The following is a 13,859-nucleotide window of genomic DNA, read 5'->3' on the forward strand; positions in this document are numbered from 1 at the left end:
GAAAATCTCCTCTCCTAGGAAGCTCAGTGAGACTGGCTCTGTCCTGTGCCTCCTCCCTGGATAAGGCTGTTTGGGGAATGGACTGGGAGGGGTTGGGGCCGTGGGCTTTGGGGGGCTCCGATCTGATGATCTGACGGTGAAGAGAAGGCCCAGTGCCCCTTGCTCTATTCCTCCATGCATGCACGCCACGGGGAGACAGGGATATACAGACAGCAAATATTTGCTGGGCAAATACAACCCAGCCTTTTCTCAAGCGGGAGAGGAAAAGCTTGTGGGCAGCCAGCTAGAGAAGCTCTCAGGCTCACGCACTTGCAGTCACCCTCAGCACCCGTTTCCTTCACCCATGGCTGCCAGGATGGGCGAAAGGGAGAGGCCTCCGCTGCATACATTAGCTTCCTACCCTCCCGCCCTCAGTGCTTTCTTAGGAATTCGGACTAGGACTCGCGTGAAAGATTGGTGTATGTGCACGTGAGTAGATTCAGGGTAACCTGCGGCCTCCTCATTGCTGCTCCGGATGTCTTTAACCAAAACGATGGAGGCAAGATGTTGGAGGACAAGAAGGGGTCGGGTTGAGTCTTAAGAGTCAGGCATCACCCGGTGTGGTGTCACATGCCTGTAATCCCAGCACTCGGGAGGCTGAGGCAGGAGGATTGCTGTGAGTTCAAGATGAGCCTGAACTATACATAGTGAGACCCAGTCTCTGGGAAAAAAAAAGTCAAGCTTCAGTGTCATTATGCCAGTTCCTTCGCCCCCCTGTGACTCAGTTTCCGCATCTATAATGGAAGTAATAGGTGGCTCCAAAGGCTGCCGAGCGGATTCACTGAGGAGCGTGTGTAGAGGGTTTGGCGTGGGCTGAAGTGTGAGCCAGTGCTGTTATTAGGGAACCCGGCCTGCAGGCATTAGTCATGAAGCCTCCCCAGGTGGCCGTCCTGGAGCTGCCTCTCGGAGGAGAGGAGCTTTCCGCCCTACGAAGGGTGTGCACCTGCAGGGGCCTGTGACAGGAGAGTGGAGACAGACAGCATGAGCTGTGCTCAGGACCCTGAGTGGCCTTAGGTCTTTTCCCTTGCAGATAGTCTTAGGGCTTTCTGGAGGGGGAAGGGAGGGACTGATAGAAGACCCCAGCCTGCTCCCCAACATGTCCCAGATGGGGTCCTGTATGAGGAAGTGGGGAGCATTGGCTGCGCTGGGGAGATGCAGGTGGGGTCGGCATGCTGGGCTTTGCTTTCGCCTGGGGCTCGTTTTCTGCCAGCTTGGGTGCCTTTCTAATGGGCCGTACGAGCCTGCCCCTTCTGCTGGAAACTCAGGGGTTGTGAGTTCTAACCCTTGGTTCCTCATTTGCTAGGAGATGCCGTGCAAGTGTCCCTTCATTTGGTTAAAAACTAGAAAGGAGGAGAAGTAGGGAGAAATCTCTGGGAATCACCTGCTGCTGGTAGGATAGAGATCCCCCCACCCCCGACCTAGTTGGCTGCTGGCCAGAGGAAAGGGGTCCAGCGAGCACCCAGACCCGAGCAGAAAGAAGGCAAGGAGGACCGGCGTGATTCCAGGAAATGGGGTTCTCTGGTACCTCCCTGAAGGGACAGGCCCGTCAGAGGGCAGACTCTCCCCCCAGGGGGTCACTGGAGGAGAGTGAGTGTGTGGGGAGCCAACACCCCAGTTCAAAGGAAAGGCAGGAAACAGCCCTAGGCAAAAGAAAAAGGAAACCTCTCGGCTCTGGCAGCGGGCACGGGCGCGGCCGGGTGGGGCGGCTGGCGGGGGAGAAGAAAGCCTGGCTCAGAGCGGAGTTGGCCCCTGGCCCACCCCACTCCACCCCGCCTTCCCCTCCGCGGGCTCTCAACCCTGATGGCCCCACACATGCTGCAGCTGCTCCCCCCCGCTGACCTGGGCCCACCAGGGACAGGGACGGGCAGGGAACAGGGAGGGCATCCAGGTGAGCACCCGGCCGGGCTCTGGAGCGTGGTGCGAGGGCTCGAGTCCTGGCTCTGCCCTGGGTGTGCTGCTGTGTCTTTGGGAAAAATCAGTCCAGCGTTCCAGTTTCAGTTGCTACATCTTTCAAATGGAAACACTAACTTATCTACCTGGCGGGATGGTGAGGAGGAGCAAAATGAGATGAAGCAAGCAAAGCTGGCCCTTTGTGCTGCAAGTGCTTAGGAACGCTGGCTGTTGGGAGTGTTTGTTTTTTTTTATTTTGTTTTTGTTTTTAGTTTTTTCTCAGTGTCCCTAACTACAAAAGGGTGAGGAGACCCAGGAAGGGAACAGCAGGGCCTGGGGTGCCAAAGCCTCACCTTCTAGGTCCCACCTGGTGACTTTTCCTTCCTCCCTCTCCCCCTTTATCATTAATAAAGGCCCCTCCTGCTGACCTTCAGGGAAATGGCCTTTCAAAGAGCCAGTCTGCTCTCAGGCTCCTGGGCTGGGCTGATGGAGGAAGTGACCCTCCTTACAGGACACCCAAAGGAGATGTGGCCAGGCCCGGTGCCTCTCCAAAGCGGAAGTCTGGGCTTCCAGGTCAGTGCCATCTGAATGCCCAGCTTCTCCCCAGAAATGAAGCTCCTCGGAATGAGTCTTTCCTCCCTTACAGTGCAAGGACAGGCAGTTCTGGAGACCAAGCTCGATTCTGCCCTGGGCATACCCAAGGGCCCACAAGGATCTTTTTTTGAGTTCATCCCTAGTGGGCCATGTGACCTTAGGCTAGTACCTCCTTCTGTTGGGAGCAGGACCAAGGACATGCTGTTGTTCAAGACGTTGGACACCTTTCGAAGGTACAGGAGATGGAGGTGGGGAAGAAATTTCCAGCTCCCTCCTCCTACTGGAAATAACATTTTTGAGCCAAGTGAAATGCACTTATTGACTTAGGGGCTCTCAGAATTGTAGGAGCCCTTTTGTGCTAAATAATCCATTGTAAAAAGGGGGTGGTCCCTGGTCTCTAACAACAATGGAGGTCTCTCCCTCTACCCTTCAGACGTGGGAGAACAGGTCCCAGGAGGAGAAAAATACCCGAGAGGCCAAACTTGGGCAGTGAGCAGAGAGTTATTTTGGAAGCAGCAAAAGGACATGGTGGGGGGAGAGCTCAGGGGTTGGCACCGCGCCCCCCAGAGCCATGCCAGAGCAGGCCACGGCGGGCTGGCGGCAGGCAGGTGGGGGCTGGGCCGCAGCTCAACGACAGGGTACCTCCGGAGCAGAGGTTTCCTTTGTGTTCCACTCCCAGCCCTCTCTTGTTAGCTCCAGTCTTCATTCTCCTCCATGGACCTGCAAGGGAGACTCGTGACCTGTGCCTTGAATTCCCCCAAGCCGAGGGGACCAGAATCCCCTCCGATGGGTTGGAAGACATAAATCCTAGGCTGGGGTCAAGGAAGCACCTTGCACTCTGCTTTCTACTCTGCTGACTGCTTCTGTGTGCTGTGGGGACACCTTCCTGGTGGGCGTTTTCATTCCTTGGATTGTGTGTGGCCTTTTTCCACAAAGACACTAGCTTATCAGGAAGGTCCCTTCTTGATTGGTCCAGAGAGGCCTGTCTAGGAAGCTGCTGTCACGCTGGGGTTTCTGCCTCAACCACTCACAATAACAGCTGTCATTTATGCAATGCTTGCACCATTTATGGAATTTCTCACACCGTCTCATATAAACCCTGTGAGAGAGATGGGCTAGCACAGGCCTATCTTACAGATGAGGCAATGGAGGCCTTTGTGTGTTGATGAGATTGCCCAAGACCACCACCAGTAATGTGGGTACTGGGATTTCAGCCAAAAAAACTCCCCCTCAGAACTACCAAGGAACAACCAGCCTCTTGGCTGGGGGCTCTGAGCTCCAAGGGGAGGAGCAGGAGCTCACCATGTTAAATGCCAAGCTGTGCAGTCTCACAAAGCCTATTTCCAATTTCTGGCCTATTCTGGGAGGAGTTGTAGCTCTGCCCAGTTCCCCTGCCATCTACTAGCAGTAGTTTCTAGGATCTGTGAGGGCTGTTTAAAAGAAAGGTGCTGGGGCTCAGCACAGAAGTGGGGGACCCTGGCTGGGGAGGGTGCAACAGAATCCCTGAGTGTGGAGCTTATCATCGAGGCTGTTGTTGAAGACCTACTGTGCGTGGGGTCCTCTCTGAGGAGGCTGGGCAATATATAATGCCTAGGGCAGACGGGGCCAGGTGTGCTTGAAGAATGAGCTGGGAGCACCCAGAGAGGATCAGCAGAGAAGAGGGAAGCACTGGGGTGGTGGGGAAAAGCCAGGGGTAGGAGAAGAGGCATGGCAGGAAGGGTGCAGCCTCTAGGGGAAGGGAAAGCCAGGAGCTCTGGAGGGAGTCAGCCCCACAGGGGGTCGCGTCTGTCCCTCCTTCACAGTAGCCTTTTCTGCCCCATTCTGCAGGGCAGGGTGCTCCAGAGCAGGGCTTTCTGCCTGCAGCTCCTCTGGGCAAGGGAATTATTGTTATGCATTCTCTTCGCCCCTGGTGGGAGCTGGAGGGGAAGTGTGAGGAGCGTGGTGCCAAGGAGCCGCTGTCACCCCCTAGAGCCCTGGCCCAGCACTCCACCGGGGGCACTACAGGGCAGGGGGTGCCTCCTTTTATGGGGGAATAGATGGCGGTGCGCCATGAAAGTGGGATCCAGTGCATAAAGTTTATTCCAACTCTGTGATTTTCAGGTTGAATCATTCCCTAGCTGAATTATCATTGGTTCCTGGGGAATAGGCCCAGAGCAGCTACCACTAGAAAGCTATTAACACTTCCGGTAGGAAGGAGGCCTTCCCAGGCCCACCCAGGCCGAGCCGTTCTCCCAGTCTCTGGTTTGCCCCTAGTTCCCACGCATAAACAAGGACAGCAAAGGTTGGGGCACGTGTCTCAGCCAGTTTCCAACACCGAGTGTCATTCAGCTGGCACTGCAGTGGCTCCTCCCCCTTGTTAATGGTCAGGGCCGATGTCCCCCGAAGTCCCAGCAAACACTCATTCTTTCAGTCGCTCGCTCATTGCACGGATGTGGGTGGGAAGCTCACGGTGAGCCAGACCCTGTGCTAACTACCTTCCCATGAATCTTCCTGTGCGAGGCCAGGGCCGTTGGTCTCCCCTCCTTCACATGAGGGTAGGCACACAGCGGAGAGATATGACATGGGGGCCTCTATAGTCCACGGCTCTCCTCTGCCCTGGAGAAAGGAGGGGAGATAAAAGCACTCAAAGAACTGTGACACTTGGTGGGCAGTGAGAGGTGCACGGGAGAGGCAGGGCCAGAGAGTGTGCGGGGCTAGGGGCACAGAGCAGGGAGGCTTGAACCCCAGAAATGCCTGACACTGAAGCCCTAGTGCCCCAGAGAAACCAGAGGCCTGGGGCTGGGACACCGAAGCGGACCATTTCTTCCTGATGAGTTGCTGAGCACGATCCTGCCTGGGGAGATGCTTAACACACCCTGGCGTGATGTGACTTCCTGCAATACTGTCGGGTAATAAGGATGTGTGTATCTGACTGCCCAAGTGACAGGTGCCACACTTCCCTGCATCAGGAGAGTGAGCTGTCTTAGGCAGGGGCTGTGCCTCCCCCTGCAGACTGGGAGCTCCCTGCAGGCAGGGTCTGTGCTTCTGGGTCTGTTTTGCCCAGGATCATGTCACACGCTGCCCGTCAGACATGCGTGCAGGCACACACTCCAGCGCGGATCTCTGCCTGCAGGGGGCGCTCTCGATGGGCCGTAAGCATACAGTACACGCATTTGGTCTTTGCTCCCTCCCCATCAGCTCCAGATCTGGGGCAGCCTAGGGTGGAGGTGTTTGGGGATTGGAAAGCGAGATCAAGTGTCCAGAGGTTTTGAGAGTCGAGGCAGGAAGGGGCCGTAAACTGATCCTCTGCCTTTGAGGTGGACAGAGCAGATTACGAAGCTGGGAAGGGACAAGAAAGGAAGGGGACTATTGTCTAGGACAAAAGCAAGCGAGAACAAGAACTAGGACAGGACCTGGGGTCACCCTCACTTACCTGGGCACAGATGAGAGCTCAGGACCCAAGAGAGCCAGACCCAGGAGCCAGTTCACTTCACAGACCACCTGGGACCCCCAGCACATTTACCTGGCTTCAGCTGGTAATATGGGCCAAGCCCCTTCATGAAGACCCCTTTCGCAGATGTGTCACCCACGTTGTCACTCAGGGCCCCATGCTCGGAAGGGCACTGTATGTGGGTGACTGTGAGATATATATATATATATTTTTTTTTTTTGGGGGGGGGTACCAGGGATTGAAGGCAGGACCTTGCACTTTTGAGGCAAGTGGTGGAACCACTGAGTGAAATTCCTGGCCCTAAAGTTAATAATTTTGTAACAAAAGATTGCACCTTTTTACTTTGTTCTGGGTCCTACAGATTATGTAGTCCATCTTGCCCTTAACCTCTCTGAGCCTCATATGTGAGTTTGCTGAGTGAGGACCATTGATATCTCTTGACCTGTTTCTCATCCCAAGTGGTCCTAAATTCAAATGAGGCCACTTTTATGGCTCATAAGGTGCTAGATGCATTTCTCTGTCCTCACAGTCATGGCGGTGACCCCTTCTGGTCTGATGAGGCCAGGGCAGAAGAGCATAGGAGGAGGCTTCTCTTCTGGGGGACATCACAGGGGAGAGGGGTTTGCTTCTGTTCAGATGTGCTTGAGGGGGCCTGAGGGCTAACGAGAGTTGGGGCATCCTTGAGCTGAGGTGTTCTTGAGCCTGAGTGTGCCATCTGCTGGGGCTAGGGCCTGAGCTGTGGGGCACAGTATGCTGAGGTGGCCATGGGCACAGCTGGGTCCAGGCGCTTCTCATCAAGGAAGCAGAGAGGCTCTGGTGGGCAGGCCTTGGCCTGAACAGGAAGGCAAGGTCATCTGGGTGTGTCAGCTCCTTTCCAGGTTTGTACAATGCAGCAGAGTTATTAAGTGCATAAAGTCTTCAGCCACACCACCTAGGTACAAATCCTGGGCTCTGTTTCTTACTATTCCTTGGAGAAAGACCTTTTTCATTCTTTAGCTTCTTTTTAATGGGAATACTGATGATATCTACCTTGGGGGTTATGATGAGGGCTAAATGAGTAATACACGGAAATTGATGGCACAAAGTAGCCATTCCATGAATGTTAGGTATTATTATATTTATATTTATTTCAACCAACTAACATTTATTGGTATTTACTATTGTAAACTTAGTAGCAGGTGCAGCTATGCTAGACACTGGCATTAACTCTATAGTATTTCCCTCTTAGCTGACGTTTTACTTTCCATAGTTTCAATTATAATTAATGGGGATCCTAAAATATTATATGAACAATTCAAAAAATAAACAGTTGGTAAGTTTTAAATTGTGTAATGTTCTCAGTAAGATGATGAAATCCCATGCAGACACACTTGGCCTGCCAAAAATCTGAGTCATCCTTTTGTCCAGAGTATCCATGATGTATACACTACCCACCTGACAGTTACTTAGTGGTGTTCTCAGTTATAGTATCACAGCACTTATCTTTTGTTTTACTTAACAATGGCTCCAAAGTGTAAGAATATGAAATTGGAAATGTCAAAGAGAAACTGTAAAGTGCTTCTTTTAAGTGAAGAGATTAAAAGTACAAGATATTTTGAGAAAGAGCACATTCACATAACTCATTGCAGTACATTGTAATAATTTTTTATTTTATTTTATACTTATTGTTAGTAATGTCTTACTATGCCTAACTTATAAATTAAGATCCATCACTAGCATGTAGGTATAGGATAAAACATAGGATATATGGAATTTGCTGCTACTGAGGTTTTAGGTGTCTACTGAGGGTTTTGGAATGTGGCTGTCTTGGAGAAGGGGAGATCACTGCATAACGGATTGCTCTTGCATGGTCCGACTGGGCAGCCCCTAGTCTAGATGGGGATGAAAATATTTAGAAGCACACTGTATGAGCTTCTAGTCTCAGACTCCCTCCTTCCCAGCTGCAGAACCTGCTGGCCCAGCCCTTCTCCCAACTTTGCCACTGTCCTGCTACTTCAGTTTTCTCAGTAATGTGGAGTGAGGGGCACAGGAGTCCTCTGTGTGAATGAAGGAGATCAGCGGGCCCCTCTAATTCTCTCAGCAGCCATGTGACCCCACCTCACCCATCTGCTGCTTTAGGTTTGCTCTTTCTCCCGTGGAATTGGAATCAGAGAGCCACAGCTAGAATTTTGTCTCCACTACCCATTTGCTGGTGTCTTTGGCCAAGTCCTCTGATCTCTTTGGGCTATTTCCTGGGGGGATGATAGCTCTGATCCCAGGGTATTACAGAGACAAATGATGGTGTATAAATCTCAGAGATACGCGGGGGGGCTTGGTAGGAAGGAGGAGCCAGGGTCCTGGGAGACTTCACTCTGTGAGACTTGAGATCCCAGGGCCTGGGATAGGGCCTGGCCATCCCCAGCATCTCCAGGGCTATGTGTGCAGCCAGAACAAGGCCCCCCATTAACTATGTGCAGCAAGCGGAAAGAAGAATGCCCACCCCCCTGCCAGCCGATGCCACAACAGCCCTTGCCTGGTTGCCCGCTCCCCTGCTCTGAATGCAGAAGCCCAGGGTGCCGCCTCCCCCCTGCCTTCCCTGCTTCCACCTGCCAAAAAGTATTAGCCTCACTGTCCCAACTGGCATGGGGTGCAAAGGAATCTGGTTCAGGGCTCAGGGTACCTGCTGGGGGTGGAGCTTGGGGTCAGGAAATAGCTGGGCCATACTATGATGCCTGGTGCTGATGGATGGATGGTCCTGGAACCTACAGAGGGCACCGAGGGGTAGAGATTATGGTAAGAGAGGAAAGCTTGGAAGCTCAGAAGCTTGGCCTGCCCCCCCCATCCCATCTTGCTCTGGCCCCTGTCCTTCCCTGGGCTGGAACCTCCAAATGGGCAGATCAAGTCACTAAACACCCCCTACACATTTGCTTTAGTGTCTGACCTTGTGGGGATGTGATTGCTGGAAGGTCTTCCTGGTCTCCTTCTTGCTTCCTGCCACGATGCCCCCTGGCTTCCTTCCTGCTTTAGCCAGAGAAGAGGCAGCAGCCAGCCTGGCATTGCACCACTGGGGTGGAATGGGTTTCACTTCACTTCCTCCAAGAGGAAGGCAGTCTGTCCTGTAGATGCAATACTGGGCAATGCTGTGATGTGGTCCAGGGGTCCCAAGGGCCTCCCCTATTCTCCCACAGGAATCTGTTCATCTCTGCAGCTTCCCAGTGTTCTAAGGGGCAGCTGGCCCAGGCTAGACTTTGGTGAGGATCAGAAAAGGCAGCCCTTGCCAAAGGGACCCCACCACATGGGGAGGGGCAGAGATGGTGAGGGGAGCAGGGACAGGGCTTCACCACTGTTGGATTCCTTGGCCGGGTGACAAGCAGCATATTTTTCCATCAGCCTTTCACTGCTTAACAAAAACATGATTGAAGCTGGGCATGATAGTGCATGCCTGTAACCTGTAATCCTGGCATTCTGGGAGGCTGAGGCAGGAGGATGACAAGTTTGAGCCCGGCCTGGGCAATTTAATGCCTTAGTAAGACCCTTTCTTAAAATTAAAAAAAAAAAAAAATTAGCTCAGTGTTGAAGGCCCTGGATTCAATCCCCAGTATGAGAGAGAGAGAATGTTGAGGCGGGGAGATTCCTTAAAGGAGAGGTATTCTTTCAAGTCCTTGGATATACTAAAGCCTTTTCACTCAAAGTACAGCCCATCCACCAGCAGCAGCAGCTGGGCGCATGGTGGAAATGCAAAAGCTCAGGCAGCATTTTCAGACCTCCTGAGTCTGTATTTTAAGGTTTACCCAGCACTAATTATCCTTGGAATAAGCCAGACCATGACCCGCATCTCTGGACAGCCGCTCTCCACCCCGTCTCCCAGAGAACCACCTTTGCCTAATTTGCACATGGGTGACGCCACACTGGCTACAGCGGGGCTGTGAGAAAAGTGCCATGGACAGCACTGTTGGCTTACTGCGAGGATGTGGCTAAGGAATGAGTTCAGACAAGAAGCCTGTGGCTCTTTGGGGAGTCTTTGGAGGAAGCCAGGGAGACAATGGCTTCATTTATGGTGCACAGAGCTGCCCGAGACGTCTCTTCCTCCAGAAAACCACCCTTAATCCTCACCTCGGGAGAGGACTTCCCACTGCAGCCACTTCCGCCGCAGGGCCCATCCACTGGGTTCTACTTCCGGCTTACTTGTCTGCTTTTCAGACTGGACCGGGAGCTCCAGGAAGCAGGGCCATGGCCAGCAGCAGTGTTCCTCAGGTATCCTCAGTGCTGGTACAAGGTCCTTGCACATGGATGCTCGGAAGTATTGGTGGAAGGAATGAAGAGATGAACGACAGAATAAACGGATGGATCGATAAGCGCATGGCTGGCAGCCCCGAGGTATGCAGCAGAAACCAATCCAGGCTGGAGCAAATGGGCTTTCCAGAGAGGGCTGGGAAGGAGAGAGCCCTCTCCAGACCGGCTGGTGACCTGGCTCCACCTGGAGCCCAGGGTGTGGCATCCAACCTAGATGGCTGCGGTGAGGGCCGAGCCGAAACGGGGAGCCTCTAAGCTGCCAGGCACCTCGTGAGTCGCCATGGCTCATGAGAGTGAGATGTCTGTTCTCTCTAAATCCTTTCCCTTAAGAGCTTAGGCCTTTCCAAGTCATACTCATCCTCCCTCTCTCTCTCAAAGAAAATTTGAAAATTTCCATCCAGTTCCAAACAATGAGCAAAGCTACATGCCTAGGCTGGGATGGAGAGTAAGTTCTGGTGACTCAGGGTATGGACTATTGAAACCCTGTGCTGTCCCTGCCGCCCACGTAGGCTCGGAAGACCCAAGATGAGTGGGACACACATTGTGTGGTAAGAGAGATGGCAGGTGGTGGGCCAGAAAGTTACCAGCCTGCATGAAGTACTAGGTTGGTGCTGGGGCACTTAGGAGACACAGGAAAGGGCATCGGTGGGAGAGGAATCTGCTCCACCGTGGAATCTGATGAACATCTCAGGAGCTGAGTCTGGCGACCAGGGAGCCCAGGGACGGAGGCCTGGGAATGCCGAGCCCTTGGGGCTTCCAGCACCCCTCCAGCCCTGGACACTGAATCCAGGCTTTTCACACTGAACTACATCTCCAGCCCTTTAAAAAATGCTGTCATTTTGAGAAGGACTTTGCCAAGTTGCTAATTTGCCCAGTCTGGGCTTGAATGTGTGGTCCTCCTGCCTCAGTCTCCCTGAGTGATGGGGTTAAAGGCACGCACCACCATGCACTGATATGCCAGCACAGCTTGAATGTTTATTAAGCATTTATTATGCCAGAGCCTCTGTAAGATGCAAAGCATACGCAGGAGACTAAGACAAAAATGGTACACGGAAGTAAACATCTAACTTCAATTCACTGAAATAACAGCTGAGAAATATTCAGAGAACACCATGAACTCAATAGAGGGGAACAGGCAGCCATCCTGAAAGCCTTTCAGAATGAGTTTTTTTTTTTAATGAACTTTCAAGTGCAATGTACACAGCAGAAAAGAGTACGGATCTTAAATAGATAGCTTGATAACTTTCCACAAAAATTTACGCTTGGGTAACCAGCATCCAGAACCAGCATCAGCTTTCTAGAAGTCCACCAGGTGACTGCCCTCCTCTGGTCCTGCCCACCTCACAAGGGTGACCACGGTTGTGATTTATTTCTTTTCTTCTTTCTTTCTTTCTTTCTTTCTTTCTTTCTTTCTTTCCTTCTTTCTTTCTTTCTTTCTTTCTTTTTGGATTTTTGAGACAGGGTCTCACTATGTAGTTGAGACTGACCTGGAACTCACTATGTAGCCCAGGCTGGTCTCAAACTCACAGTGATCCTCCTGCCTCAGCCTCCGGAGTGCTAGGATTACAGGTGTGCGCCACCATGCCCGGCCACAGTTGTGCTTTCTAATAACATGGGAAGTTTTGCTGTGTTTTGGACTTCTAAGTAAAGGAACCCTTTTTGGTGCCTGGCTTCTTTTCCCTTGCTCGAGCTCCCTTTGTGCTGCTATACTACTTGTTGTAGTCGGTGCCTTCCTGCTGCTGCGTAGTATTCACAGCGGGTGGATACAACACCATTTGTCCCTTTCTCTGTGGGTGGGTACTGGGCTCTTCCCAGTTTGGGGGTCGGTGTTGTGCATAGTGCTTCTGTGAGCTGTGTGGTGTAGTCATTGGTGGGCCTGTGGATTAAATGCCCAGGGATGGAATTTCTAGGTCAGAGTAGATGCAGGAGGAGTCTCAAGAGGTGAAATGGACTTTCCTAGGTAGAGAAGTGAAGTGGGTCACCAGCGTGGGCTGAGGCACCAGTGGGGCCAGTGATGGAGCATGCGCCATGGATGGGAGCAGCGACCCACTGTGAGAAGAGGTCCGGAGTGCCGTGGGAAGGGGAGGAACTAGCACTGGCAGGGGACCAGCTCTGAGCCACACGGAGACCCTCTGTCTGCTCCTCACCCACCTGTGGCTGCCATGACAAAGTCCATTACTGGGTGGCTTAAACCACCAGTTTATTTTTCTACGGTTCTGGAGGCCACAGACCCCAAATCAAGATGCCTGCTGGGCTGCACTCCCTACAGCTCTGGAGGGGAGAAGCTGTCCCATGCCTCTTCCGGCTTCTGGTCAGCACTGGTTTCCTTGGCTTGTGGTTACATCACTCTATTCATTGCCTCTTTCTTCACCTTACCTTCTTCTCTGTTGGCCTCTGCATCTCCGACAGAGGCAGTTGTCACCGGAGCCAGAGACCACCTAGATAATCCAGGATGACCTCCTTATCTCAGGATCTTCCACTGAACTCCGTCTGCAAGGACTCTTTTTCCAAGGAAGGTGGTATTCACAGGTTCCAGGCAACAAGGAGTAGACCTCGCTTTTGGAGAGACACCATTCAGCCTATCACACCACCCCTCACTTCCACCCCAGCTCATTTTCCCCTTCGCAAAGCCCTCAGTCAGGGCATTTTCTGATCATGTCCCTCCTGGCCACTCCAGGCCAGCTCCCTCCGGGAAGCCCTCCCACCTGTGTCCTGACCCTCAGGGACTCGGATGTCCTCTAGCACCAGGGTTTAAGGGGCTGTTCCTCCATCCTCCTGTGGACATGTCCTGAGGGCAGGGCTGTCCACACCGGGGCACATACCAGCGAGACTCTGCAAGCAGCTTTGCGGCAGTGTCCAGTCCAGCCCAGGCACAGTGCCCAGGAACCGCCCCTGTGTCGTGCCCTTCCTCATGTCCCGTCCCCTGACACTGCCACCTCAGAAAGGACAGGTTGTTACCTTGTCCCGAGCCTTGTGTAGTCTTGGCTGCACAGACAACAAGGGGAGGAGGGAGGAGCTGGGGCAGGAGCAGGAGCCCAGCCCTGTGCCTTTCCTTGGAGGAGGCTCGGAGACAAGAATGCCTTTGGCTGGGAGACCCTGGCCGGAGATCAGAAGATCAAAGGCCGAGAGATCAGGGGCGAGGCAGGTGGCATCACTTGCAGGCACCAGAGAGAAGCAGCAGCTGGTGCCTCCCCAGGGCAGGGCTGACCCAGAACGCCCTTCCCTCCCCGGGCCGGCCCGGCTCTTTCCTGGGTTTACAGCGCTTCCTTTCCGCGATGGGGCGCACAGGGGCAGCGCAGGTGAGTTAGGGACACTGCTGTCAGCGGGTGGGCAGAGTCTCAGGTGAAGAAAGAGGCATAGGAGGAAAAGCACCTCGTCCGCGCCAAACAACTGTGCCTGGCCGACACAAACCGGGGCAATCTGAGTGCTAATCATGTCCCTCCTGGCCACCCGAGGCCAGCTCCCTCCCACCTGTCTCCTGACCCCCGAAGCCAGAGCCACGCAGGGAGGGCGCAGAACCGTGCGGCCCAACTGCAGCCTGGGGGGCGCACGGACCAAATAGGAAGGGCGTCTGGGAGGCGGGTAGGTGAGCGGCAGCCCTCCCGACAGGAGGACGCACAGGCGGGGGTGGCAG

At 53.5% G+C, this 13,859-nt stretch overlaps 1 protein-coding gene across 1 annotated transcript in view; it reads left to right on the plus strand.

The window, feature by feature from the left end:
* The window catches only part of Lgr6 (leucine rich repeat containing G protein-coupled receptor 6), a 114,021-nt gene that overhangs the window by 3,679 nt on the left and 96,483 nt on the right, over positions 1–13,859 (plus strand). The gene's annotated exons all lie outside the window — the stretch shown is intronic.

Source organism: Fukomys damarensis, unplaced genomic scaffold (genome assembly GCF_012274545.1).
Source record: "Fukomys damarensis isolate Sample0158 unplaced genomic scaffold, DMR_v1.0_HiC HiC_scaffold_11, whole genome shotgun sequence".
Classification (NCBI taxonomy): Eukaryota; Metazoa; Chordata; class Mammalia; order Rodentia; family Bathyergidae; genus Fukomys; species Fukomys damarensis.